Source organism: Anser brachyrhynchus (genome assembly GCF_964034855.1).
Source record: "Anser brachyrhynchus genome assembly, chromosome: 4".
Lineage (NCBI taxonomy): Eukaryota > Metazoa > Chordata > Aves > Anseriformes > Anatidae > Anser > Anser brachyrhynchus.
In genome coordinates this window covers 46,017,159-46,042,967 of record NC_137698.1, presented here as the reverse complement: position 1 = coordinate 46,042,967, position 25,809 = coordinate 46,017,159, and the positions used below count along the sequence as shown (strand labels likewise).

At 40.6% G+C, this 25,809-nt stretch overlaps 2 long non-coding RNA genes across 3 annotated transcripts; both read right to left on the bottom strand.

The window, feature by feature from the left end:
* Positions 1 to 438: 438 nt before the first annotated feature.
* LOC308194987 lies at positions 439 to 3,826 on the bottom strand. Its single transcript, XR_013951118.1, has 3 exons — positions 1,765 to 3,826; positions 1,281 to 1,575; positions 439 to 945 (listed from the first exon to the last, which is right to left on the bottom strand). It is a non-coding gene; the product is annotated as an uncharacterized lncRNA (long non-coding RNA).
* An 817-nt stretch (positions 3,827 to 4,643) lies between these two features.
* On the bottom strand, positions 4,644 to 24,541 carry LOC308194986. Of its 2 annotated transcripts, XR_013951116.1 has the most exons (6): positions 24,327 to 24,541; positions 23,783 to 23,967; positions 16,073 to 16,162; positions 15,280 to 15,491; positions 8,196 to 8,279; positions 4,644 to 7,429 (listed from the first exon to the last, which is right to left on the bottom strand). It is a non-coding gene; the product is annotated as an uncharacterized lncRNA (long non-coding RNA). The 2 variants fall into 2 exon arrangements; XR_013951117.1 differs by lacking the exons at positions 4,644 to 7,429; positions 8,196 to 8,279; positions 15,280 to 15,491; positions 16,073 to 16,162 and adding an exon at positions 21,097 to 22,835 and having other exon boundaries at positions 24,327 to 24,529.
* Positions 24,542 to 25,809: the final 1,268 nt, after the last annotated feature.

Genomic DNA, 25,809 nt, shown 5'->3' with positions numbered 1-25,809 from the left:
ATCAAGACCCAAGTCCCCTTTACTGTCCCAAGGCCTGTGCATGAAATGAAATACGAGTGATGACCACAAAACGCTATGTCTACCAGACAGACGCTATCCCAGTACCTCGGTGCATTTGGCCAGAGCGAACATTTGCTGGCTGCAACACTGAGACAAGCAGACAAAAGCGTCATGGAAAAATGTTGTTATTCTGTCCTGTAAGTACTTTCTCCTTGAAGTGATCATAAACTTATGTAAGAGTACAATATACCGAGCATATTTGTATTATGGTGTTTGAAATTGGGTATTGTATTTCCCAAAGATAATGCAACAGTTAATGCTTTAGTTATAGTGCTTTCCTCAGCATCAGTTGCTACTAAATAAGTCCCTATCATTTTTCAAGGGCGTAACTTGCAACAAGACAGCAATAACAATTGCATATTGTTTTCAAATAAGATGCCATTTTCCTTTCTGGCAGACAGCAATGGGTTTTTAATGTGTAACATTTGTTTAATAAAACTCACAGATGCTTCCTTGACAATTGCAAAGGAAGAGAGAAAAACAAAACCAAAGAAAAGGCAGAAAACGCAAAGAGCAAATGAAGGATTCAGCTTCCATCACAACTATTCACATTGTGTCTGAGGCTGATTATGTTTGGGTTTGTTGGACCTGATATCTGCTGGTCACCCTGTGCATAGCAGGGATGTCCGATGTTCTCTGTTTGCTGCAGTGTCGCTGCAGTGTTGTTGCAGAAAACTGCAAATGAAGGAATATAAGGAATCTCCGTGTGCTGTCAGGAGGCCCCAACTTCATGAAGGTCACAGCATTTTGGCATTTGTGTTTCATGAGGCAATTCAGCTGAGCAGGACAGATTTTTCTTTTGATTACCCAGGGCTGCTACATCATCAAGGTCTGTCTGTCCTTTCTAGAGTGCTTGAATTGCAGCAGACAACATTTATTTCCTTCCTTTGGAGCAAGAGAAAATGTGTGAAAACATTTCACTGATTGTTTTTGTGGTAAACTGAAAGAAATATCATCCCAGTCTCATGATTTCTGATCTTAAACACAAAACAACCAGAAGGAAACCCCACTTAAGAGTCCAACGGCCTTAAAAAATAGACAAATCCCAGCTTTATGGCTATAAGAGGTTGTATATAAAGAACTGAGAGAGAAATTTCCCTAAGACCCCCCAGCCAACTACAGAGCTCTCCTGAAGTCTTTGGTCTCCCCACTCGTGTAGCAACCTCCTCCGCTCAAATGTGTACTCTGAAACACTATGGGAAATATTGGAAGAGACTTACCATGCAAAGGGGGCCAGTCAGGTGAAAGCAAAAATCACAGTGGATAGCCTTTCCAAAATATAAAAGTAACAAATATAAACACAAATATAAATGCAAATGCAGAAGATAAACACAGACAGCTCCAGTGTCATTCCAGCAGATGAAGTGCACCATGAAGTGGCAGCAGCCTAACCTGAACAAATGCAAAAGCCAACATGAACAGAAGTAGGACGGTAGCCATGGATGCTTCTTTCTCCATGTCTGTTTTCTTGAGCCTTCCAGCATATCTGGAGAGTGGCAATAGACACTTTTTTTCCTGATAAGACACAAATAACTACATGAGTCTGTCAGCACTGCCTAATGGCTGATGCCATGGAGCAACAGCCAGTCAGCTGTGAGTGCTGTAATCAAAGTGGCTGGACAAAATACAGGGGTCTCCATATATTCTGTGTTAAACAGAAAAATGGGTATTGCTGCTGGGTATCTTTGAAGCAGCCCTGCTTACCTAAAACCGACACACTCCCCAGGCCCAGGAGGAGGCACACCCCAACACCATGGGAGATGGCTTCTTGCTCGCAGCTCCAGGTCTCTCTCCACCTGGGCTCAGCCCTCGAGCTTGCTCCCACTGAGTTTCCTGCAGCTCCTCTCCCCATATCTGTTCCATTCGGAGCCTGTTTGGACTATTTCCTCTCTCCTAGCTTCTCTTGCTCTCATTTCTTCTTTTATGCACACGGAAGTCTCCAGGGAAAAACTGCGTGGGTCATGACTAGTATATCTCCGTGCCTTTGTTTTGGAGAGTAACATCTATCTGTACATGGAATGAGGTGTCTGAATGTCATATGAAGCAGATTCAGTGCATTTTCACTCATCACAATGCCTTTAATTTCAACAAACATCTATGTAGCCTAGTATTTTATAAATCTTGTGGGTCCAAGAAATATTGCACTGAAAACATGCATTTCCTAAACATAGGTATTTTGCTGAAGTTTGCAAGTCCAATTTGTATCACAGTGTGACACCAGCACATTATAATTTTTAATTAAAAGTTGTATCCCTTCATAATGTCTGCAGCTCTTTCTGATGGCTGCCATCCAGAAACAGGGCAACGTGAGCCAGGCTCCGGAGGGAATGGGGCATCACTTCTTGACCGTGGCACATAGATGGTTTTTTTTTTCGGTCCTCACACAAACAACACACTGGCACAAAAAGCAGTGGGCAGGCACCGCCTTGTAATGGATGGCAGGCTGAGAAGAGAGCAGTTCCCAATTCACAGAGCAGCCGTGCATTCTCAGATCAGCCTATAACTTGTGATAATGTTGTGCTCAAAATTTCCTCTGGAAAAGGAATTCCCCAGACAGCTACAGATCAGGAGATACTTCCTCATTACCCACCAGAAACTATGAGCAAATTCCCTGGGAAAAAAAGCAAAATAAAACACAGCACAGAAACAAATCTAGTTCTTATTACATAGCAAGTCTGTCTATTTTTCTCTTCCTCCAGCAAGAAGTGCTTTTCTTTTGAGATACTAGGGATAATTGTAAAAAAAATAAAATAAAATAAAAAGAGCTTTTTGTTTGTTTGTTTTGTTTTTAAGCAGGTTTTCAAAGCAGATATCCAGTAATGATCATGTTCTATCTTGCAGAAATGTGCAAAAGCAGTGCTTCTAAGTCTGAAGAATTTTTAAGGGACTGTATGCTGGGGATGAGACAGAAAAATATCAGCCAGATTCATGAGTGTCCCCTGATGTCTTTATGTTAAACTGTAAAACTTCCATTAGTTCAAATGGAGCTAGGATTTCAAGCTATGCAGATCACACCTACCTGAGAAATATGCATAAATTTTAATACGGGACAACTGTCTGTTCTGTGTGCCTTCCCACATACAATGTACCAGTTTCATTGCATATGTCTAAGTAAAAGCTCATGTCATGACTTTCAGTTGCCATGCCCTGTCTCTACACTCTCACAGCACAGGCGGCATCCCCAGGCATTTCTACTTAAATTTTCTACTCTGGCAGTCATCCTAAATTTTATTTATTGACCTTAATTTAATTCTGTTCTCTTCAAATATTTTCTCTCATCAAGTAGGAAGGTGTTCCTTTAGTATTACAGTTATAGTCAAACACTTACTTGCAACTAGAATGCCATATTATTCCTTAGCTGGAGAGAACTCATCTGGAGCAGGTATAAGTAATTATAGGTTGCACTTAGGGGTCTTCTAAAACTTTCTGCTTGATTAACTATCCCTGCTGGGCTGCAAATTGCTGTTAGGCATTAAAGTCTCCAGTGCTATGCAGAGGCATGGCTCCCCCAGCATCTCTTAGGGCTGCTGATCCCCTTGTTCCCCACCCACAGGGAAATATGACTATTCAAAATTACTAAAAAGAGGAAGGAATGGGTTATATTCTAGTTTCTTGTTGGCTGAAATCAAGAGCTGTTCTAACAAGCCCAAGGAGTCAGGTGGATCTGAGCACCAGCCGAAGTAACAGGCAGCTCAGTTGGAGCAATGTATGCTGCTTGCTTTTACTTAATTAATTATTTTTCCACCAGCAATGCCCCAAAAACAGTCACTGACAGAAGATTCCAATAGCCATCCCCAGCTGTTTTGGGCTGCAGCCCCCAAAGCCTGCCTCCTGTAATTGAGTTTAGCTTTAGGCACTTTAAAGTTAATAGACTCATTTGAGCAAAGGGCTTATTTGAAATCTATGTTGGAAAAAAGTGAGTGTAAGTGTGCTAGTGCCAAGCTATAAACACATTTATACAGTGCAGTAAATCAATACTGCTGCCTTTTCTTGGAGCAACGAGGCCAATTAAGCTGCGTGTACAGGACATGAGGAGGGGGCTGGTCCAGCTGACGATGGATCTAGCAACAGAGACTGTAGCCATATCACCCTTCTGAGCCTCATTTTGGTATTCCCCAGCCTGAACAAACTTTAGCCAACTTGCTCTAAGCTTGTCGTGTACTGACTACAGGAAGAGAATACACATTTTTTTGGAAATTATCTAAAAAAAGGGATGGAAGTCAAGGAAGTGTCCAAGGCGTGTGGTAGTTTATTGTTTCACTGTCTGACAAAGTTTATGAAGGTTTTTCTTGGAAGGAATGTTCAAATATGAGCTGGGCCGGGAACACTGAAGTATTTTCCTATAGTCAGCATTCAGCACCTGCTTAAATTTAAGCCTGGGAGTTGTCACATCTATTGAAATGTTTGTCGGCTGACTGTCATTCTCTGGACTGAGGGTAAAGGTATTAACCCAATTTTGTCTTGATTAACATGCAGTGCCTGGAAGATAGAAAAAATGGGAATGAGAGAAATATACAATGAAAATGGAAAGACATCACAAGCCTTAGAAAATCCCCAATGGCCCATGGAGCCTTGTGGACATCAGAAGAGATCTGCACCTCTCAAAGTGAAGTGTCACGCAGAAGCTCGTGTTTAAGATGACAGTCTGTGTTTAACATGAAGGTCTGGGTTGCCTGCTGCTAGGTTTGAAAGAAATCTGTCCAGCACCCCTTTCCTACCTCCTTCTGGGTCAGAACTGCAGGAGGAAGTGTTTTCTCAGTTAGGAATTGCAAAAGAAATGTGAAAGTTCAGGAGATATTGTTTTTCTTTCTTGAAAAACAGAGTGCTTTCCTTCTTTTTTTCCTGCTAACACTACACATTCAGGCCTTCACCTCACTCAAAATCAATTTGCATAACTAATTTTTATATTAAAATGTATACTTTTGGATCAAGGCATTTTGGCAGGAGTGCATGCCAAACCCATATGTGCTATCCTATGACAGCTGTTCAATGACCACATCTCTTCCTATTCCAGCAATGTCCACTGGTCTCTGAAACCATCACTTTAATTTACGTGCTCAGGTTGCGTTGAAGAATATCACATTTAAAATAAGAATGTGTGGAACAAAGGCAGCGTAATCATTCCCGTTTTCCTGATAGGGATTAAGTGCTCAGAGAGGTTAAGGGGTATCAGCAGGATCAGGCACAGAGGTATTGCTGAGAAACTGCAGTACAGGGACACATCTCACCCAAATGCAGCTTCATACGAGAGACGTCCTGAGCCTTGGCCACGCGTTCCCCCAGTGCCTGAAACATGGACATGGGACCACAGACCCTGCCAGCCCCACATCCAGCTCTCACAGGGTGAGTTCTCTTCTGTCTTAGCACTCAGAAAAATAAATAAAAATAAAAAAGATATTTTTCTAATTTATTGTTTTTGTGACTGCAAATGTGCGCAGCTACCTGTGGTTTCGTGATACTTGTGTCTCAGGCTCGGCTTTGCACTGCATGGCTGGGGGATGAGGAGGAGCAAATGGGAAGAGGTAAAAAGGTGATGCACATCTACATCTTCCACTCAAACAGATCCTTCAGCTGAGAATAATTCATGGGGCTTAGGCTCTGTAATGCTAGATTGACTCTACAGTCACTGCATCTCTTTTCAAAAATTTCCACACGAGTAGAGGTCACATAATCTAGCTGGTGACAATTTGCAAACAAGAATATTTTTTGTTTGTTTGTTTTTGTTATCAGGGCATTTCTTTCAGTAAATTGCCTTAATGATAGGGTTTCCCCTCTCCCATTTAGGTATGGTGAAAAATGCAAAGCACAGCTATGAAAAACAGAGATAATATTATGGAGAGCTGGTTAGCTTTTGTTGCACAAAGTCCCTGAAGATCATTTATATTTTGTGTTTATGTAAATCTAGAAATTGACTATTAAATGTAAAGCTAATGTTGCCTGAATAGATGCTCAAATCATAGAAAGCTTAGTGTAGTTGGAAGCTGGCAAAGCTGTCTTATAAAAACTCTCTAAAATGCATTGGAATGTGCACAAAAACTATTTTTTTTAAATGAGAGAAAACAGGAAGAAAAAGATGTCATGTGTCAAAAAAAAAAAAAAAGTCATTTAAAAAGAAGGAATTCAGACTTCGAGAGAAGAAAAAAAGAATTGTTTTAGACATTTTCCTGTTCAGAACCCCCCAAACCCAAGCAGACTCCTTTTGTGGCAGACCGAGCCCCTGTGTAGTTTCTACCCGCATCACTCTGCCATCACCTATCTAAAGCCAGAGGTAGAGATTTCCAAATGTGCCTAAGTGCTGAAAGGCAGCTGCCAGGCTGTCCGCAGTATGTGCCCAGATGGCAGCCCATCATGCTGATCGTCTCTCTGCCTCCTCAGGTGCCTGAGCTGTCTGGGGACTTTCTTGGTCACAAGCTGGGTGTGGGAAAATGCCTTCGTTCCTCTTTGCACTCACACATCTTACTCTGTGAGTGGTTCTCTTGGAATTATATATAAACGTGCTAGTATTTAAAATGCAATAATAATAAAATCTTATAATAATACAAATACCATGTATACATTATGTGTATCTAACATATTGTCTTAATATTTAATTTAGCTAACTCATTTAATATTTAATTTATTAATGTAGCAATATAAATACAAATATTATTAAAGGCAATAAAGAAAATAGTACTTGTTATTTTTCCATTCATATTTTCACTCATCTCATTACTCATTTACTGCTCACTTACTCACTGGGACAAAAATTGATTAAGTTGAGACAGGCAATAAAGAAATGTACATCTGTGAATAGAAACCAGACTCATGCCCCTGATGAGGTTAGCAACACACTGCACTGTCATAAAACAGAGATTATAGTTACCCTTAAGTCTTGTTTTTTGGGAAGCAAGGAGGGAAACACATAAGCACAAAGTGTATAACATAAAACTGAAAATCCACAGATATGTCCTACTAGCAGGGCAATACATGACGTTGCCATCCTTGGCAGGGAACAGTGCATAGCCCTGAAGATGCAGCAGTCATGGACAGCTCATTACAGCACAGGAAATGCAGTCACCCAAAGAAACAAGGAGATATCTTGGAATGGGCTGTGGAAACTTTTCTTTCCACAAATGTTGACTGTTGTCAGTACCATCTAGTGAAAGAAAAAAAAAAGAAAAAAAAAAAAAAAAGCAAGTGGGCTCAGAGGCAGAAAAGACAGAGTGCTCTACGCACGGTCTATGATTGCTTCACCCCTATCCTTCCTCAGTGAGGCAAGAGGATATTTTTCCCCCTTCATGGCTTCTGCTCAGCATGATGTAGTGAGATGGCAATATTGTAGTCGCACAGGTCCTGGCTCCCATTCTCTCTCTGCTGAAACTGCCATCACCTGCAGAGCGAAAAGAGCACAGAGCAAAATATAAAAATCTCTTGGGTGAGCTGATGACTGGAAAGGGTTTCATCTCTGGCTGCCTCTGCAGGGTACAGTTATTCCCCTCAGTCCAGTTATTCCCCTCAATGTGGCACGTTATCTTTCATCCTTTCATCCTACTCTTATTTTCTTAATATTTTGCCTGCTTCTCTCAGTACATTAGTCCGGCTTGCTTTTATACCTAGGACCTCTAGTCAGCTTAATTTGTCCTCTTTGTCATTTTGCTTAGAAAAGCACCTCAGAATTTTCTCAATTTATGTATTTCCAAGTATGGTTCACTATTACAGTATCTATTATATTGAGGTTGTATTGTCCTTACTACCCGCAAGGTATGTAAGGTTTCATTCATTTCAAATCTTTTATAATGGCCTAATTTCTTGAATGGATTGGCAATAAATTTCATTGCTAATAAGCCTGAATTTCAAAGCTGCCAAAGGCTTCATACAATACTAGCCTGGTATAGCTTCAAATTTGTTTTTTTCAGACCCATATTTTGCAGAATACCTACTGCACAGACACATGCAATAACTTCACAATTACTAGGTTGTGTTCTTTCATTCCCCCCACTATTTCCCCCTTTCCTTTCCCTTGACGTCATCCCATGACCCAAGGGCAAATGACTACTTTGCACCAGTACTTGCCAACCAACATTATAAAAGATGCCCTGTTGGTCTGAGAGGAGGCATATTCAGGAGGTAGGGTTCAGGTGCTCACTCTTACTTACACCAAACATGTTCAGTGTAACTAAACCAAGTTTAGCGTTATTATTCTTGATTCTCAGAAGGGCATATGTGACCAAAATCAGCTCCTGTGAGTACACAGAATAAAATACACAGTTAATTATTATCTTCATATGAAACAGCTCAGACTGGCACAGCCGCTTTAATTTCCCCTCCTGTAGCGTAGAAGAATAGCCTTCATAAATAATACAAAAGCCTCAGTGGGGCTATCACAAGTAAAACATTTCAAATAAACCCCAGAACTTTGAACAGTACCCTTATTTGTGACACATGACATGGCATGATATGGACATAAAATACCGGGGGTGTATTTCACCATCAAGTCCACAGTGGGTTATTAAAGAGGGCTGCTTCCTGATTGTTTTGCTACAATATAAACTTGTAAAAGTACATTAGCTCCTCATCAATTTGCAGTTTATTTCTGAATGTTTCCCAGTGATGTTCCCAACAGCAACATGGGGAGGAGTGAAATGGCCATAGGGATTTCACAACAAATCCTTTGCAGAGACAATAATAATTTCCAATATGTACATTTATTTACTTCCATCATAATTGTTACGTCTGCTTTACTGACACTAATTAATTAAGCCTCATTTAATTCATTGTGCTCTCTGAGGAAGGTGATGTTGACATTTTGCGGCTAGCAATGCAGACAGATCTGGGGAATGCAAAGCTCCTGGCGGTGCCTCTGATACGAACTCCTCCAGCTCTCTGTACCCATGCCCGTGTGTAGACTCCATGAAAATGGAGCACCCTGGACCTGATCTTTCAGCATTCCTGAAGTCCAGAAATTGACAAAATAACTATTAATGATGAAGTTACAATCCATATTCTGAGTTAAGTAAACCCTAAACCCAGAAAGAAATATATGTAGATAGCATACCTTGAATTTCCTCTCAGTACTCTCAGTGAGACCTGCTCCCCTATTTATTTGCTCATTTAGAGTTACATAAACTTGCCTGGGTCGAACTCAGATGTGATGGGAGAGATCTTCTGTTCTGGATCAGCTTAACATCAGCCCCCATGCCTGCCTTGCACATCACTCCTGTGTGTGGCTGCATGCCTTGTTTTACACAGAAGGGCAATCATGCATACAAATGCTGCTATAATTTATCCCAGAGTTGCTGAGCTGTTTACACAGGCCACTTTCCATCTATCCCTCACAGTCCACATCCTACAGAGGTGTTTTCTCTTGTTCCCAAAATATTATTCCTCATTAATTAAATTTTGGTAAAACAGCTGTATCATTGAGAACTGGAGATTCTTGATCTCCTGATAGGCTCTTTGCGGTTAGGAAAAAAAATCTTATTATTTTCCACACAGCAATATTACCTGCTGATTTATTGTCAAAAGGGCACATGTTTACCACTGCTAGTCTATGCTCTGACTTGAGTTTGGCCATAATACCTTTGTAAGCTATCATTTTACAAGCAAAAGCTGTACCTTTCCTCCTGAAAGCTATTTCCAAGAACACTTCCTTTAAAGAGAAGTTCTTCTGTAATTGCACAGCTTGCAAGTCCTGCTCCCAGTCTGGCTTTGCTGATTACAGCACCGTTATGCCAGGCATGAGCAGGAGGCTCCCGATTGTTTCCTGCGGCACGATGTCGCATGCATTAACCATATCCTTGGCAACAGGGGGCTGCCCTACGGCCACTTCAGAAGGAAGAAATAAAGTGAATCGGAGTAAGCCATAGTCCCTGCAAAAAGGGGGAAGAAGAAAGGACAGAAAGAAAGGAACAGCCATGAAGTGGGGTCTGGGAAGATTAGGCACTGGTTTGACAACAGCGACGCAATGAACTAAAATCCAAAAGATTAGTTGTCTACTTTCTAGCTGCACCAATAGTCATTTCTCTGCTAATTACCTTCCCTTTTGTGGAGGCGGTACCGTTAGCAGTATCACAGCGGTAGTGCCGTTGTACTCATGACAGTCTTTGGGTATGCATGAGGGAAAGCTTACACAATGAGTACGTTCGGGGTACATGCCACAGGATCAGCCACCAGACAGATTTCAGGAATGAGTCTCAATGCCTGAGTTTACTTTGTGTTGCTTGCAAACATCTCAGCTCTTGCATTTGGCAGAAAAAAAAAAAAAAAAAAAAAAAAGCACTGCATGTAATTTTCTGTAATGCTCCACGCAAAAACCCCATCAGTGGTTCATGGACAGCAGCACGGTACTTCCCCCAGCTTGAAATGCTCTCCTGTTCCTGCTGCCCATCCAGACGGAGAGGTTCTCCGAACAAAAGCCTGGTACAGCGAAGGCATGTGTGACTTCTCCTCCAGCCACTTCAGGCCGCAGATACTTGTCTCACTTTCTGCTGATGGCAAACCAGTCTTTGAAGGGCATAATCAGAGGCTTGTTAAAACACAAAAGAACCCCTCTTCCCATGCTGTCACTCTGTCCTTCCTGCAGAGCAAGTTATCAGCAAACACTTGCCAACACTTGACTGCAGGTGATTACAAGAAATAAGAAATATTTGGTCTCTTTGAATGCCTTCTGTCTCGGTCCTTACCCAGGGTGCCGCTTCCACTTGGAAATGTTTTTTACCGCTGTTATCCGAAGCCAGCAGATTATAATAAAAAGGGCTGATTATGTAAAAACAAAGTGACATTGGGCTGTCAAAGCAAAATATCCTCACCACAAATCACAGCCTGGGCCTTGTGCCCGCAGCTGGATCGCAGAGCAGCAGGAATGCCTTTGTGGAGCCGGAGCATGCTGCCAAGCATCCCACTCAGCCCTCTGCCCAGCACTTGGTGGTGGGAGCAGGTCGGCACCTCCACACCACACAGTCTTCACTCCTGTGCACTGCTCGCTCCTGGATCAGAAAGGGCACGGGAGATGGATAAGGAGTGTGAGTAGGATATGTGTGGCGTTAATGTAAACAGTCTGGAGCAAAGCACTGCCCCACAAACGTGTTTGATGTGTAATAGAAGCCATGCTCCTCTGCATGAATAAATTGTAGCTCAGCAAAAACCATAGACTTTTGCTAAGGGTTTGAATTTTATACATAGTTCTTTCTCCTAGATCATGTTTATATATAAAATAATAAAAAGAAGAATATATGATTACGTGCATTCTTTTTCTTTACATGAATGCAGACACGCTGCCGCTAGCCACAAGCTTCATTTTACACCACGTCAAAGGGAGCAGCCTTCAGTCCTTTGCCTTTTACTCCAGTTTAGGACTGACACTACCACTGATAATTTCAATAGAACCTATTACTGAAAAAACCCTGTACCTCCTGCTACATAACCAGGACAGGGTTCCACTCACCTAATGTTAGCTGTCTAAGACTTGGGCACTTAGGCTAAAGCTGCTTGTTTTGGCTTTTCCTATAGTGAACGGAAGCCAGATATTTCTCCCCTGTGCAAATGTCCCCTTCATAGCATGGCTGTAACACGGCGAGCTCTCTAGAGGTACCTATTTTTCTACTTATTCCAGTGGAGGGAAGTAGATAATCCTTGACTCCTAATCAGCTGAAGCTGGTTAATTATGATCTTAAATATTGAATTACTACAGCATCTTAATCTGATGTTTTATTGGGTAATTTTGTGAAATTTCTCCCCCCATTTTATTATAAAAGTGTACAGAAATGTGTAAAAGCATTCCCTCTTGCAGGATAAGGTTTTAATTTTAATTTTGATAGCATCAGTAACAAAAACTATAATTTCAGAAAGGCTGCTATTACTGTCAGCATAAAGTCAGCAGTCAGTTTTGGGTTGGAGAGTTTGGTTTTTAGTACAGCTTATGACTAGAATGAAGATGTGGCTTTGATAAATTAGGAACACACCCAAACTACAAATCAGAGATCTTGCTGACTTCCAAAAAACTCCTCCTTGTCTTGCAGTCAGCTGAATTCTTTTTCTCTACTCCATTTATTTATTTATTTATTTATTTTTGGAACTCCTGGCAATTTCTACTCTAGCTGTGCTAGTTAAGACGATTGGTATCTGTAGGTTACTGCCAGAAGGAAAAAAAATATAGACTTTTACTTCAGAGAAGCCCTGTAACGAAGAGGATCTGGAGAGATCATCATCCTGTAGTAAAGCAAATGACTTGAGAAGAGCTGGGAAATGCATTCTGAATACCCACATTCTTGGACAAGATCAGGGCTCTGAAAGGTCACTGTGTCATGAAAAATGGGGTTCATGGAAAAGGTGGTAAACCCACTTTTTTATACGGAATAAATCTCTTAAAAATGGAGAGTGAATGAGTTTAGATAAAATTCAGAATAAATACCAGAAATTCTTTCTGGAAAATTCTAAAGAGACAAAAAAAAAATAAATCCAAAATTATTTTGATCCCGGAACATAAGCATTCATTGCAGAGGATGGGTTATCTGTATCTCTTCTTCAAAAAGTGCCCAAGTAAGTGATCTGAGGTGTTAGAGAATCCATGATGTGGTTCTCTCTGGACCACTTGCTCTTACTTGAAAATTGTTCTGAATTATGTAGGCAGAAACTAAAACCTTTATCTTCTGCAGCTAAGCAAGTAAAGTTATATTTATATATCATAATTGTAAACTGAGAAAAATGAGTTTGTTTTAAAGTGGAATGGATTTTGTCAGAATCTCAAAACCTTTTCTGAAGCTGAATTGTCATCAAACCGCACTAGTTCTTTGTGATTATGCAAAGAGCAAACTGCTTTTTCAAGCTAATGTTAGACTGAGGTTTATGCTCTTTAATTGCCTGCTTGTAAAGGAAGAGTACTAGGACGTGTTAGAGAAAACAAACCAGATTATGGTCTTGCACCCTTTGATTCACCAGAGCCAGAAGGCAATAGGGCCCCGGGTTAAGCTAAAGAAGAACATGAAAAGTATGTGGTACCCACTGGCAGATGTACCATAGTGAGTGTGGTGAGTAAGCAGCCTGCTGACCTAGGTGAAAGAGCTGTCATCCAGCCAGATCTGAGACTGTACATGCACATGTGTGTTACAAAATCAATGCCAAGCTCAGTGGCAAAAAAGCCCCACCTGATAGTTCGTAGGCCTGGAAATACCCATTTTTCTGTGACCCCTGGCGGTAAGTCTGACTGACGACATCTTGGAAAAAGCAGCAGCAGATCTAAAGTCCCACCTTCTTGTTTCCTAAAATTGTTTGTTCAATACAGCAAATAAAGGAGAGATCACAATGGTCTCTGGCCTTTCTGATAGTGTGTGGCTGCTTTCCATGCCATATCCTATAAAAAAGATGGTCCTCGCCCTGCCAGCTTTCCCTAGCTCCCACAAGACATGCAGGTCACTGTCACCTTGTTCCTGGCCAATATCAACCAGATTTTTGTTTTTGAAAATAAGATATGGCAGAGGTACTCAGTGAACTGACTTTCACTGCCCTAACTAATATTTTCAGGTGGTATTACGTGCATCCTCCTCAGAGCCTCATATTGTATACAGACACATAAATTTTAAAGAGAATCATGACACTATATTTTCCCCACTTTGTGATCCATGGTATGACACGTTTACTAAAACTATTCCTTTGTCTGTTTTAGTTATGAGTTGTGGGCTGAAATGTCTTTAGAATCTCTTCAGGAGCTTGCATGCGCTTTCTCTAAAACTGATAGATGCTCGTTTCTCCTGCTTTACTCTGAAAGCTCAAGCTGTAAATCTGTAAAATGTGATCTCCTGAAATGGGGAGGGAGGACATACAGTACAGTAAAACTGCTTCTATTTGTTTCAACCTCTTCGTTACTACCTTTCTTTTCTATTAAGAAAAATCGATATTCTGTTATCCCTGGTCAGTAGTAGATCTCAAACCAAATCACTTCTCAAAAGCAATTTTCCATTTATAGTCTGGCATAACCTTTGCCCATGTAACCCCCAGCTCTATCCCTCTCCAGGCAGCACTTCCCGCATTGGATCCCGCATCAGATGCCTCTTGTGGGGCAAGGTTTAACATCTGAAGGCCACTGAATCAACCTTTACAGCATTGTTTTGCTGATACAAATCCCTTATCACTGATGGGTATTTTAGCTGTTACAACTTACACCTGTAATTCCTGTTTACTGAAGAAGGAGTGTGTTTTAACCCCATTGGTGTAACTTCTGACTTTCCTTAACTCTTCCTTTTTTAATTTTTCACCTATTTAAAAAACAAAGACGCAATTAAAGATTCACCTGTGACCCAGGCAGAAGATTAGGTAGAACATTTCTCTGGTTATATCCCACTGCTGCCAAAGCAGTATGAGATGTAAGGGAGGGGCAGTGTGTGTCTAACAGTGCCTCAGGAGCTGGCAAAACATCAGGTGTGCCAAGATATGGAGGGCTAGGCCCCATAGCTCTGTCTTACCAGCAGTAGTTAACTATTCAGGACTCTAAGAAAAAGTGAACACAGTCTTTTGATGTTGCTTCCCAAGTACAAACTCTGCTTCTTGACTTCGAAAGGTAGCAAAGAATAAAACTTGTTCCTATTCAGACTGTCATGTTCCACAGCAGCAGCTACTGAAAGCTGTAATTTCCATCACTGGAGTGGGGGGCTGGTCCACCTGTGTAGTCCTTGGTAGCATCTCATACCGAGTGGACACCAAATGTGTACCAACATATTGTAAACATCTGTCCATGTTCCAGAGCAGCTACTCAGCAGCTAGTGGGACCAAACCAGACAAAGAAAACTATTAAGTAATTGGAATTGAGGCTATACAGGCAATAGGACTGTTTTAGCATCAATTTGTAGCACAATTTGTAACAATCCAGAAACAGAAACTCCAGCTACTGGGACCATAACAAGATTTTCCCAATGTTTGCACTATGGAGAAGCTTTGAAGAGAGCAAGATAAAATAAAACAGGAAGAAAGAGGAAGCTCAGACTGTGCCATGTGCAAAGGCATGTACACAACACAGGGCTCCAGGAGAGATGTTTTCCCTTGAGGAATTTCTGATACATTTATTGTTGGAAAAGCTGAAAGAAACAGGAGAGCTCAGACTACAATTTTGACTAGCATATATCTCAACTCAAACTATTTCTAAGCAGATATATGGTATTTAACTGTGAAATGAGCTGCATTGCTGATATTCTTTTAAATTTAGAACTAGAAAAATGTGAAATCCATTAAGCCAAGGCAAGTACTACTTACTTTATACTGCTGCTTACTTTAATATGTTAGCATGGATCAGCACAAAAGATAATATCAATTGCTCCTTTGTTGTAAGTGAGAGGAGTTTTTTTGGTTCACTTTCTGAAATTAACTGCTTTTTGCAGAATGGAGACACCAGGACTAGGCAGTTGGTAAGTGGCAATCAGCTGCAGTTAGGTTTTGCTACAATGATTACTTAATCTTCTTGGCATCTAAGGACAGAAATTCACAGGGAGAAATCCAACAGTTTTTAAGATGGGGTGAAAAATTTCAACCTCACCATGTTGCAGAAGAGGAGAAAGTCTATGGGTGCCACTGGAGTTACAGTGACTTGACAACAGTTTAGACAGAAGGCGATGCATCATGTTTAAACCCTTGAAATTAGACAGTAACAGCAGGACTCCATTTAACAGGAAAGCTGCAGCTTTCTGTCTTCTGATACATACATAAATTAAGCCTTTTATCCCACGTTCATCCTGCCTTGCTGTGACGCTTGACTAAGCTTCCCAAGGTGAGTGCCTACCAGCCCCAGACCCCATCTGTACGTGGTGCAAACTGGCGGTGGCAAGAAGCAGCTCAGCCCAGCCAAACTGTGCCTCTGCAAACATTTCTCTCCCTCACTGCCAGTACAAAGAAGTCCTAACCTGAGCACTTCAGCTACATGTGTGCAGTTAGATAGGATGGCTTCAGGGATCAGCAAGTGCAGGATGCAGTGGATAGACCCCTGGGCCAGGGGTGATGTTAAGCCTGGGATGGCAAAGAGCAGCACAACATAGCACCATGCGGGTGTTACCTCTGTAGAGGCTCCCGTTCCACGTCCACGTTCAGCGTGCAGAGAACAGGATCAGAAGTCTCTTCACCTCTAGTACGGCTGAGTCAGCCTCTGTTGAAAAGAAAATATGCATGAATTTGCTTCTTGCAAACAGCCTCCTGCTAATAGGAAACTATTTGTGACGTCTCTGGCTCTAGAGAAGTGCCAGGCACAATTAATATTGTTTAACAAAGCATTTGGCTTGCCTCTGATGAACAAGAAAGGTCAGAGGCTGGAGACCTATGTTGAAAGCTAATTGCTGAAGTTTTTTGTCTGGCTTGTGTTAGATACTTGGCTCCTGCTATACAAGTTAGAAAGTGCAGAGGGCCCTGAGTGCAATATTTTAATTTAAGTGCTTACAGTACAAGAGAGAAACAATTCACTGATCGTCTCATTAGAGGCTTAGCTATTTACATCTGGACAGCTTTTCGTCTTTGATCTTTTAAGAAAAATGAATGGAAGTTTAGGACATGTTTATTTACTTTTGTAAAGGCCTGAATCCAAGCAAAACACGCTTATATCTGGGAAATAACAATGAGAGGTTGTAAATGTATTAAATACCTCTGACTAGCACTAGATACCGTAACGGAGATTTCCAAGGTTAAAGAATTTAAGAGTGCTGACTCCTGGTTTCCATTTGACTCCCATTAAAAACCTCATTTCTATGCTACTAAACTAAACAATATACTTCTCCCTGTGGGCACATGAATGAGCTATATCGTCATTGTTTGGTTTTTATTTTTTCCCCTTCTAGTCTTTCAAAAAACTGCAAGCATTTTACCCTCAAAATTTCATGAGTAGAGAAATCTCTGCTCCCATCTATTGGTGAGCAAGAGAAGAATGCCCATAAAACTAGTTAATCTGTTCAGTTATTCATCCAGATCACTGGAAGGACAGATAATACAGAGAGGTAGGGGCTCTCTGATACCACCTGTTAGTTAATAAAAAATATGGCCTTTCTATGTCTTTCACTACTCACTCCTACAGTGGCATTTTGGGGAGATAACAGTTACATTTAAATAAGCAAAGCCCTACCACTCTTAGCCTTTCGTACTGGCAGGACTCCTCTGTAAGAGCTCTGGCAAAGGATTTAACAAGTAGCCTTGATGGAGAGACGTGGTCATGATGGAGCTGAACACAGGGAAGTTTTTTTTACTCAAACCATCAGTAACAGCAGCAGAACTCAGACATTATCACTGAAAACTCCTTTACTGAGCCATGAAATAGAATGAGATCTTTAGATGGGGCTTTAGGAAGGGAATTCAGAATACAACAGTGTATGGATTTGCAGGGGGTTGGAAACAGGCCTGCCTAAGCAGGATTCAGAGTTCTGAAGCTGCAGTGTCCAAATACTGCTAAACTACAGTGAAATTTAGCAGATAGGGAAGGAGAAATGGTTTTCAGAAAGAATGCATGCCTACACAAAATTCACAGCATCAGCTGGCGACCAAGACAAGGGACAATTGCCAAAGGTACTAAATGAGTAGATGGTTTTATTTATTGTGCATTGTTTCTCAGAAGTTAATGCTATCTTTGCCTTGCCATTAATGAAGGCCTCTTTGTCCAAAGAGTTTCATACTTGCAACTATTGCCTGAAGGTGCTTGGAAAACACTGCGGGTTGGAAGTGAGACAATGCTGTATGCTAATTTTGAAGGGAGGGAGTCATATTTTGAACACAGCCTTGTCGCTAGCAGGAGCTCTAGCTGGGTTCTCGGTATTCAAACATTAGATGCGGTGGCAATATCCCAACTAGGTGGAGCAGAAAGCAGTCAAAAGAAAGTAAATTACTGAATTCATATGGAAGGCCTGAATTTCTGAGCTCATCAGCTTCTTCACTTGAATTTTCTCAGCATCTTAATCTTAAATGAAGCCTCACTGCTATTGTTAGAAGCAACATTCAGTTCTTGCCATACTCTCATCGGTGATCATTGCTATTCCGAGACCATTAGGAAGAGGTGCAAGCATGGTAAGGAATGTAAAAGAGGGCTGGGGGTAAAAGATGTTGCTGAATAAATCAATACTGGGATGAATACAATTCTGAGACAGAATATTATTCAGCAGAATAGTTTATCACTAAAAACTGGCATGCTGCAGTTGAACTGAGATTTTCTAAAGAAAAGTGCATCTACAGACAGCTGACAGATGAGTTCACATTATAAAAGACTGTTCAGGAGTTCATCCACTGAAAGGGCATTTATGGGCTTTACTTTCTCACGGTCCCACTCTGGAAAGAGTTACTCTGCTTGTAAGAGTTACACAGCCCATGCATATCCTCCTATTGTTTCAAGTTAAGGGAACATCAGCTGTTTTTTTCTATTGTGAACAGGGGCAACGATGGAGGGCTAATTGGTTCTGTTCAGCTAAATGTCTGTTTTATGAGGCCAGGCTATTGCATGCACCGATGCTGGACAATGGGACAACAGTCTGAATCTGTGATCTCAGTTAGACAATGAGCATTTAGGCCACTTCTGAGGGATTTGGCAACCAAACTCCTTGTTCCTTTTTCCACACAATTAAAAAAAAAAATAAAAAATTAGGTAATTTATAGTGGATAACGATTATCCATGGTTTGGAAGGAATTTGTCTGACAAAACCTCCTTTGCATCTATAGCACAAACTGAGTTTACTGGAAACTTGTTATCAGCCAGAGGAAGCAAGCTTACAACAGAAATTTTAAGGTGCACATTATTTGTTAATTTGTCAGTGTTAGATACAGACAAGGATACATAAGGGCCACTCCAAGCAAGCAAAATTGCGGTATTGCTAAAGAAAATTTGTGCATCTCTACCACTTGATGAGAACATAGTGACCAGGTACAGAAACACTTATTTCCAAAATAATGGACTCCCGTTCTTTTGTTGTGGCTTGCTTGTCATTTTAAAAAGGGCCAGTGATCATGTGCCACATTCTCCAAGAGGCAGTCTCTGGGTCTGCTGGAATCACACTTTACTACCTCTGTGACAAAAAAAAACGAATACTACATAAATGTCAAGCAGCCAGCTGATTCTGTAGCATTGGGTGATGTGTTTATTCCAGTTTCCCTTTCTTTCTTGTTGAGATGGATGCTTGAACAGCACAGGCAGGGTCTCAGGGATGTTGAGAGGCAGAGGTGAAATAGTATATGCAGCCAATTCCTTAATCATGACCTTTCTAATTTAATGAAGAAAATTAAAGTAGCCCTGTGGTTGTTCTAGTCTGTACAAGACCCTTATTTAGAGCAATACTACCCCCCAGAACAGGGGAAGTAGGAAGGTGGTGCGGGTCACCTCTGAGCACCTGCCTCTGAGGCAGATGATTCAGAAGATTAAAGCTTGCTCTTAATATAGAGCCCCAGAAATAGTATCATAGTTTAACAGGACAGAAAACATAAAGGGCATTTTACAAATATGCTGCCATAAGACAATCATATTATTGGTTAATAGACATTTTTTTTTGGCTCGGGAGGGAGAGGATCAGCAACCTATGAAGCTGGGAGTTCACATGCTGTTTGAAGACAATGGATTTGTCTTTCTGTAAATTTAGGTCACTGGCAGAATATGTTCTTTTTTGGTTTTGCAGGGGTACAGTTTAAAAACATGTAAGGAGTTAGAAAACAAAGGATGGGGTTGGAAGATTATTTTATGTAGCACGTTTCATAGAGGCCCCTTTCTGGGAAAGAAAGGAGTGCATCATAGCTCATTATGCAAGGTAAATACAGCGCTTCCCTAATGCGTCTTGTTTTTTGTTGGTTTGTTTGTTTCCCTGACATGCCATATCTGTCCCTTCAGCTGCCCCTCCTGCAGCCTTAGTCTCTTCTGTGTCCCCCAGCCCCTGGGAAGCAGGGCTCAGCCCATGGTAGGGTCGGTGCCTGTGAGCCTGCACTGTCCCCAGGGCTCCTGGGCAGAGACCTGGCCATTTAGGGGTGCTGCAGGGTTTTCTTCCAGCAAACTTTTGAAACATGGTTTGAATTTTGGGTAGTCCTGTGTGCACACAAGCAGTTGGACTTGATGATCCTTGCGGATCATCAGGGTAGACACTTCCAACTCAGGATATAACTGTATGAATCCCCTGGGAAAAAGAAATAAACCTTAAAAATATCTGAATATACTCATTAATAAAAATATTGTTTGCTTTTAATGTGTTCTTTCATTTTTTTGTGCCATACTGTGTGTGCATCAGCATCGAAGTTGCTGCCAGGTATTTGGTTAATTCCAAAATTGTCATGAATTTGAAGCATCGGTATCTATCTGAAAAATCAAATGTTGTTTCCTTTAGTTTATATCATTACTCTGAAAATTCTAGTGATCCCGGTTATGCTGGAGAACATAAAACCATGGAGCTCTGATCATACCAGCCTGAAATCCAAGCAGCCCCTGGCTTAGGAGGGGTCTGGGACACCCTTCGTTTTCTGCCTTCTACAAAGGAAGGGCCTCTTGAGGGACTGTAACAAATGCAGTCTCACTTAAAAGCCCCTTTTGAAAATTTAGTGAGCTCAGTCTTAGAAAGAGTTAACACTCAGCTCTTTTTACCCTGTGGCAGTTGCAGGATCTCATTGCTTATAACCATCATAATTTCCAGCTTAAATTTAGTTATAGGCAATTTATCCCTGCTTGTTCCTAATACCAATGTTGCTCTTAGGTTGCTGAAGTAGCATTTCTCCCTTGATACTTATCTCCAGAACATATTCAGTGACAATGACTATAACCCCTCTTAATTTTGTTAGGCTGCAGAGGCTGTGATCTTTGCTTTTCTCTTGTATAATAGATTTTCCACTCCTCCCATCATCCTACCAGCATTTCCAGCATCCATCTGAGATCATCTTTCTTAACCACGGATGGTCAGAATTTTGCACAGCCTTCCACGTGTAGAGCGCTCTTTTCAGGGCTTCATGCAAAGGTGCTAACACTTCCCTGTCTCCACCTGAAATATTTCTCCTGATGAATCCAAATGTCACATTTAAATTGGATTGTGTTATTGTATTTGTATGATTCCCTGCTGCCGAGAGCTCATATTCTTCACGGGGTCAAGCAGAACACCTAGATCTTTTTCTCACACTTGCTGTAACAAGTTACATCAATGAAACAAATCACAAAAATCTTATAGACTGAAAACTGATTACCAAAAAAAACTTGTAAAATAGCCGTTTTTCAACAAATCTTTGGCAACCTATCTACTGAAACTGGAATTACATCTGGATGCAGTGAATGTGCATGAAGTGAATCATTTAATCAGCTTGGTTAAAGAGGCAAAAAGTAAATGTTTGTCAGATATTATTGTGACTTGCGAACAACAACAAAAAACATTTTTATTACCACTTATTGTTTGTATTGCATTAATGCCAGGTAGCCTTCCACCAAAATGAAACTTCTATTGCACTGGGTCTCAAACAAACATAAATTAAAGCAAAACAAAAGACTCCTCAGCAGTGTACTCTAAAGTGGGGAAAAAAATAAATATGTCCAGAGAAGGTGGGCGTTTAAGTCTAGTAACAGTTGACATTGGAAATAATAACCACACCATATGGTTTCATTTTACGAATGTTGATGTGTAACCACTTGAAGCAAAAATGTATAGCAACTGTAAACAAATACAATACCATGCGAAATACTACTACTTTCTAAAAACACAGGACCCTTCTCGTCACAAACTTGCACAGGAACTCGAGCATATATTTTTGCAGATTAACTGTAAGTTTGGCTTGTCTCCCTGTCCTTTCCATTTTTGAAATGGAAAAGAGGATAGCTGGTGACTGCTCTCCAAACCAACTGAAAGCTGTGCATCCACACAACATACAGCCAGGGGGCTGAGCACCTTCCTTCACAGAGAAGCTGGGGATGAACTGGCTGCGTTATGAAAAGATTAGGAAGTACAAAGTAGGTATTAAAAAGTACATTGGGGGCAATTGGGGCTGCTGACAGTAGGAGGCAGATAATGGTTTTTGTTTTAATTTGTAACTGGAATTTACGCTGAAACTTGTTCTACAAGAGCAGACATATTGTTTGAAAGACACCATCTCCTTGAAGATCTGTGTTACTCTCTTCATAATTACCCTCTGCAAAGGCTTAAAAAAGTCAGATGGAAGAAAAAAAATGGATTTAAAACTCACACAAAGCAGATTGAAGTGAAGTCTGATTTAGAATCAGTTTAAAAGCTAACCATGCTACTGCCAAAGTTTCATGTCTTTGGAGAAAAGTGAACTTTCAGTAATTAGTACAATTGCTGAGATTTCAGAGATTCCCAGTGTGTGTGTGTGTATATATATATACATTTATATATATATATATATATATATAAATAAAATTAAAGAGGAAACAAGAATCAACATTTTAAAAGTGTAAAAAGAATTTTCTTTGTTAGACTGACCTAAGGATGGTACTCTAAATACAATGTTGGAAGCATTGCTAAGAAAAACCTCTAGCACAGAAAAGTCCTCCAGCAAGAAACAGGAAATGGTGCTTTCAGCTAGTTATAATAACAAGTTATTCACAAGGATCTCTGACTTAAAGAGTTTATTCTTACAACCACTGTATTGCATAGTAATTCAAACAATAGCTCACTGCAGACACTGCTCTTTTTAAAGGAGTGCACCAAACTGCTACGGATCACCCCAGTGTGGTAAAAGAGAACTTTGTCCATCAGAGGGAAGGTGTCTCAGCAAAGGAAAACTGGTGATGCTCACTTGATTTATTCCAAAATAGTTGGGTCCGACTACCTAAAAGGCACCAGAGAGATGAGGGAAGGCAACCATCCCAGCTGGTGGATGATCTATATACGAAGACAGAAAGCAGTTACAAGCCTGGAGGCATTTTTCGGTAATTGTGCAAGGTACAGAATATGAAAAACATCCTAAAAAGAATGCCACAAAATCCACAGAAGATTGCTACATCTTACTTTCCATTTCAGAAAGGCAGAGACTGTGACAGAACAGAACTTAGTGGACTTTGAATAGACAACATTTATTTTTTTTGCCAGATTACAGGCTCAAAAGTTACTCATCTAGTCCAATGTAGTTACTTTTAATGAGACTATAGGTAGTTTAAATTGCCAATTTTCCATTAAATTATTTCATACTACCCCTTCATCCCTTAGCACAATTTGAAGTTTTGCCCATTTATAGACAACGTTGACAAAATTAGTGCAACATTTTGAGACCTATTGGAAAAAATATATATTATTTTTTTCCACTGTTCCAGAAGAGTTTCCAGACAGAAATGGCATTGCTTAGCAAGCGTCACATAAACCACTGGCACACTCTAATAGATTCCTCTCTGAAAGTCAACTTAATTAGGTCTAGATATCTAATTTGAAGAGTGGTTCCCATGAGAGGGTTACAGCCATATGATGGCTTTCATCCAAGTTTGTTCATTACATATATGTAAAAGCTAGTGTAAATAAACTATTCCAAATAGAGATGACATACCTTCTGGATGACTGTCCTGGTTTCCATAAACTTCAAGTCATGCAGACTTGAACTAGCAGCTGACAAACTCAGCAAGGCTGATTTCTAATTAACTGTGGTAGCTGTCACACTGCCCACAGTGTAGAAATCACAATGATTTGCATAGAAATAGATTCAAAAATCAGCTCCTTGGCTTGGGGCAAACTCTAGACTACATGGCTTTCAGTCCCTTCATAGGTAGTTTAAATCTAGCTCAGGTGTACCTCGTTTATCTGCAGTCACATTGGATAATCCAGGTCCAACCATTACTCACCATATGATATTGGCATAACCTGAGGAGAGCTGTGAGCCACTATTTCTGGAGGTGACTTCGCTGTGCCAAAGGATACTGCTGCCATTCCCAGTAGTGTGATTCTGAGTGATGATGAAGACCAACTCAAAGATATTCTCATACATTCAAACTAGAGCTGACTGCACACAACCAGGGGAGATATTTCTCTAAATGCAAGGACAACAGAGAATAATTTCAATACTGGATACTTCAGAAACACACAGAACAAAAACAAACAAACATAAAAAACCGTTTTTATCTATTCTTCTAACACAGTTCTCTGAGCACAAACACGTCCATGCAGATGAGTCCAGGTAGCAGAGAGCCCAGGAAAACCAAGTTTGGATCTTCATTGAAACTCCACTCAGTAAACTTCTAATCAATTTGCAGGAAACACTAATGGTCTTTTTGCTGCTAATGCACTTGTAGCAGCCTCCTATCACCTTCTTATACCCCTTAGTTTTAGCTCTAGCCAGGCTTTGGCCTTCCCCATTTCACTATTAAGTACCCAAGCAAGTGAGCACACCCCTGCCCTTGATGGCCCATGCTTGTTTCTGCTTCTTGGGTGGTTGCATTTCCATTTCAGCCCATTAAAAATCTTCTTGCTTAGTCAGGAGAGCCTTCTGACATAGTTTTCTGTCTTCATGCACAAGGGCTGATTTGGTCCTCAGCTCTCAGAAAAATTCACCAGCTCTCTTAAGCACCTTTACCCCTTGTAGCAGCTTCCCAGAAGATCTTAATTAGCTAGCTAGGCTTGCCTGTGTAAATCATGATCTGATTATTCCTACAGGTGGTTCCAGTAACTTTTTAGAACAATGTTTGAGTTATCTGACAGGAAGAACAGGAGTTAGTTTTCCTGGATTTCTTTTACACTCAGCTTGTTTTTTATTCAAATTTCAAATATTCTTGCCTTCCTAATTTGAACCAAAATATCTGGACTAATAAGGATAATTAGATTTTTTTCTTTTTAATCTAACTTCTTGTAGTGAAATTTAACATTTTCAGAAAACAACATGAATTTTACAAATGAATCTGAAATGGCAAAATTTGAGCGCAACTCTTCTTCATGTCTAGCTGTTGCCACTACAATGGGCCCAGTAATAACTGGAAGGAAGAAAATTAAAAACAGTGAAAAAGCCAGATGTGCCTTTTGTCCCATATTATGCCTGTGGCTTAATACACAGCTGCATTGTGCTTAACTAAAAAGCAATAAAGGCATTGCAAGAAGTACCATGAATGAGTCAGCATTACCCCCTGAAGATTGGCTTAGTTACTGGAATCTTTCTGGTGGAAATGCTTGTTATTTCTTATATTCAGCTTTGTTTCCAGTGCTCCACATCCAGAAGTTCCCAGTTGGTTGGTACTGATGTAAAGAGCTACCAAAGGGTCTAGGCTGAGGTCATGAGCAAGATCACAGCCAAGTCCTAGCATTTCAGAAGTATATATGCACCACAGAGAGGGTAAACTCAGAGGATGTTGGCACAGCAGCAAAAACTCAAAGATGCCTGGTCTTAACCAGGGACTTTAAAGTTAAGAATAGTCTAGCTTGGAAAAAAACATGAGGGCACATGGTTAAAATGTGCAAAATGTGGACAAAGAAGACAGCACTGAATTATGTGCATGTCCTGGAACTTCTTGTACGAGGAATTTTGAGATACTGCAAGATATGAGACATTCTTGAGACAATTACGTTTCTTGTGTCTCTGCAAGGACTTAGGACTTGATCAGTTTAAACTTTTGGAAGTTGCAGTTCCCTGGAGACAAGGTAACACATTAAGAACTGCCGCAAGATTGCTCTGCACCTTCTCGTCTATCAGGAATTCCAGTCTGAGTGCCAGAACAGTGGGATATATGACTGAGTCTGGTACTCAGTACATTGATATTAATCTTCCCTATTTCTGTTTGCTTTTGACCAGACCTGAAATTCCTGGTTCAAATTTTCCTTTTGTCATTTGGATATAAATGTTGTAATAAAATGTCATTAAATAAAAAATAATAATAATAAAATC